The sequence below is a fragment of the Choristoneura fumiferana genome, chromosome 25 (assembly GCF_025370935.1).
Source record: "Choristoneura fumiferana chromosome 25, NRCan_CFum_1, whole genome shotgun sequence".
In the NCBI taxonomy this organism is placed as follows: Eukaryota; Metazoa; Arthropoda; class Insecta; order Lepidoptera; family Tortricidae; genus Choristoneura; species Choristoneura fumiferana.
In genome coordinates this window covers 11,273,127-11,277,333 of record NC_133496.1, presented here as the reverse complement: position 1 = coordinate 11,277,333, position 4,207 = coordinate 11,273,127, and positions in this window count along the sequence as shown.

Below are 4,207 nucleotides of genomic sequence, written 5' to 3'. Positions count from 1 at the left end.
ATTAAAATAAATTGCACGTGGGTATATATTTTGTAATAAACAATGAAATCTATTCATTTTGAACATTTAACTACCGTGTGACTCACTCATAGTGCGAACGTACCTTTGTAGAGCGATGTTGTTAGTGTTGTGTGCTACCCTACATTTGACAGTTCCAACCTAAATGACGTTGAAAACGCTCCTGGGAGGAAGGCTACGGATTAGCCTGAACATGTCGAGCTAAACTCGATTTAAGACGCGAGTGATCCGTCAATGCCATTTAATATGAAATCTGGAATTGTCGACCCTACTACATGCATCACACATAAATATTTTTTGGTTCTTATCATTATCAACTTTCTTGACTCTGGCAATGGAGGTGATACGGCTTCATGCAAAATTAACAATTCATCCAATCTGCGCCATTTTCAACCGACGAAAAAAAAACGGAGGAGGTTCTCAAGTCGACTCGAATTTTTTTTTAATGTATGACCACGCATAACTTTTTACAGAGTAGTTCGATTTTGATAATTATTTTTTTATTGGAAAGGGTTGAAGTTGAACCTTGAAGTTGGTCCATATAAATTGGAAAAAAAACCTACCCTAAGGATGGGAAAAATATAAAATAAAAACTTTTTACAGAAAAATTAAACCGCCGATGCCTATACATATGTATAATGTCACGTTTGACTCCAATACGTTTTCAATGGCTGATTTTATTTTTTTAGATTCATTATACTCGCGTTTTTTTCTTTTTATTTTATCGTCATCCATTTCTGAAAATTAAAAATTACAATGAAAAGTAAAAAAAAATAACTCATGTAATTTGGTGATAAAGACCCCCAAAATAATAAACTAACGTTGCTTATGAACTGCAACTTTATTAATTATGAATTATTCACACATAGTACATGCAGTAAATAATTAAAATACACGCGTTTTAATTAAATTTCACTCTATCTTTAACTATCTTGTTTAATTTGGTGATACCGTTGCGGCGTCAAATTTTTGAAAATGATAACTTTTTGACCGGCTTTCACAACGTACTGTGAAAAAACTATACAAGTTTTGTTAAAAATAATAACTGATATACTAAAAAATAATTTTTATAGTACACTGTCCACTTTTTATACAAATCCAGGCACTTTTAGTATTTAAAAACTAATTATAAACGGAGAACCAGTTGCTACATGTCCACGCGGCGCGTAATGAGGTCCGCGCGAGAAATTTGCTAATATTAACTATCTCGCTCTCTCAATTTGGCCACAAGAATGCAAACGGAATTCTAACTTAATGCTTTGTAGTAAGGTCGCATTTAAAAGGCCTTAATTCACTAGCTTTACTCGGTATCGTGCTTCAAACCAGGGCTTCAAATACCGTTAAAAAATGGTAACGGTACCAACTGTCAAACAGATTTAACGTTAAATCATAATTAACGTTTAACGATTTACCGTTACTTATACAACTTTTTACCGGTATAAAAATGGTAACGTTATAGCTATTCATTAAATTAACGTTAATTCAAAAGTATCGTTAAATCATTTTAACGGTATTTATATACTATTTACCGGTAAGCTTGGGTAACGTTAAATGGCAGATTATCCTCATTTATCGAGCGAGTATGCACGCGCAATACGCGCATTCCTCGTCGTTTTTAGGGTTCCGTACCTCAAAGGAAAACGGAACCCTTGTAGGATCACTTTTGTCCTTCTGTCCGTCTGTCTTTCTGTTAAGACGCTTTTTCTCAGGAACGCGTGGAGGTATCAAGGTGAAATTTATAGGGGTAGATATTTGTATGAGAAATACGAATATCTGTTCTCGAGTCTTGGGTGCATAATAGTACTTTACTGCAGAGGCATGAAGTAAGGGATTGATGGACGAGTTCGGGTAGACGGCCGAGTCGTAGACGAGGCCGGATAGAACGAGTCCAGCAATCCCTGTTCTGGCCGAGGCTTGTATAGTGCTTTTCTCAAACAATGTGAGGAAATATTTTTCATCCATCCATCCATCCATCCATCCATCGCATCGCATCGCTTCGCATCGCATCGTTTCGCATGGCATCGCTTCGCATCGCATCGCATCGCTTCGCATCGCATCGCTTCGCATCGCTTTGCATCGCTTCGCATCGCTTCGCATCGCTTGGCATCGCTTCGCATCGCTTGGCATCGCTTCGCATCGCTTGGCATCGATTCGCATCGCTTGGCATCGCTTCGCATCGCTTGGCATCGCTTCGCATCGCTTGGCATCGCTTCGCATCGCTTGGCATCGCTTCGCATCGCTTCGCATCGCTTGGCATCGCTTTGCATCGCTTGGCATCGCTTGGCATCGCTTCGCATCGGTTGGCATCGCTTCGCATCGGTTCGCGTCGCTTGGCGTCGCTTGGCGTCGCTTGGCGTCGCTTGGCGTCGCTTGGCGTCGCTTGGCGTCGCTTGGCGTCGCTTGGCGTCGCTTGGCGTCGCCTGGCATCGCTTGGCATCGCATCGCATCGCATCGCTTCGCATCGCATCGTTTCGCATGGCATCGCTTCGCATCGCTTCGCATCGCTTCGCATCGCTTGGCATCGCTTCGCATCGCTTGGCATCGCTTGCATCGCTTGGCATCGCTTGGCATCGATTCGCATCGCTTGGCATCGCTTCGCATCGCTTGGCATCGCTTCGCATCGCTTGGCGTCGCTTGGCGTCGCTTGGCGTCGCTTGGCGTCGCTTGGCATCGCTTGGCATCGCATCGCATCGCATCGCTTCGCATCGCATCGTTTCGCATGGCATCGCTTCGCATCGCATCGCATCGCTTCGCATCGCTTGGCATCGCTTCGCATCACTTGCATCGCTTCGCATCGCTTGGCATCGCTTGGCATCGCTTGCATCGCTTGGCATCGATTCGCATCGCTTGGCATCGCTTCGCATCGCTTGGCATCGCTTCGCATCGCTTGGCGTCGCTTGCGTCGCTTGGCGTCTCTTGGCGTCGCTTGCGTCGCTTGGCGTCGCTTGGCGTCGCTTGGCGTCGCTTGGCGTCGCTTGGCGTCGCTTGGCGTCGCTTGGCGTCGCTTGGCGTCGCTTGGCGTCGCTGGCGTCGCTTGGCGTCGCTTGGTGGCGCTTGGCGTCGCTTGGCGGCGCTTGGCGTCGCTTGGCGTCGCTTGCGTCGCTTGGCGTCGCTTGGCGTCGCTTGGCGTCACTTGGCGGCGCTTGGCGTCGCTTGGCGTCGCTTGGCGTCGCTTGCGTCGCTTGGCGTCGCTTGGCGTCGCTTGGCATCGCTTGGCGTCGCTTGCGTCGCTTGGCATCGCATCGCATCGCTTCGCATCGCTTGGCATCGCTTGCATCGCTTGGCATCGCTTGGCATCGCTTGGCATCGCTTCGCATCGCTTGGCATCGCTTCGCATCGGTTCGCGTCGCTTGGCGTCGCTTGGCGTCGCTTGGCGTCGCTTGGCGTCGCTTGGCGTCGCTTGGCGTCGCTTGGCGGCGCTTGGCGTCGCTTGGCGTCGCTTGGCGTCGCTTGGCGTCGCTTGGCGTCGCTTGGCGTCGCTTGGCGTCGCTTGGCGTCGCTTGGCGTCGCTTGGCATCGCATCGCATCGCTTCGCATCGCTTCGCATCGCTTGGCATCGCTTGGCATCGCTTGGCATCGCTTGGCATCGCTTCGCATCGGTTGGCATCGCTTCGCATCGGTTCGCGTCGCTTGGCGTCGCTTGGCGTCGCTTGGCGTCGCTTGGCGTCGCTTGGCGTCGCTTGGCGTCGCTTGGCGTCGCTTGGCGTCGCTTGCGTCGCTTGGCGTCGCTTGGCGTCGCTTGGCGTCGCTTGGCGTCGCTTGGCGTCGCTTGGCGTCGCTTGCGTCGCTTGGCATCGCTTGGCATCGCATCGCATCGCATCGCTTCGCATCGCTTGGCATCGCTTGGCATCGCTTGGCATCGCTTGCATCGATCGCATCGCTTGGCATCGCTTCGCATCGCTTGGCATCGCTTCGCATCGCTTGGCGTCGCTTGGCGTCGCTTGGCGTCGCTTGGGCGTCGCTTGGCGTCGCTTGGCGTCGCTTGGCGTCGCTTGCATCGCTTGGCATCGCATCGCATCGCATCGCTTCGCATCGCATCTTTCGCATGGCATCGCTTCGCATCGCTTCGCATCGCTTCGCATCGCTTGCATCGCTTCGCATCGCTTCGCATCGCTTGCATCGCTTCGCATCGCTTCGCATCGCTTGGCATCGCTTGGCATCGCTTGCATCGATTCGCATCGCTTGGCAT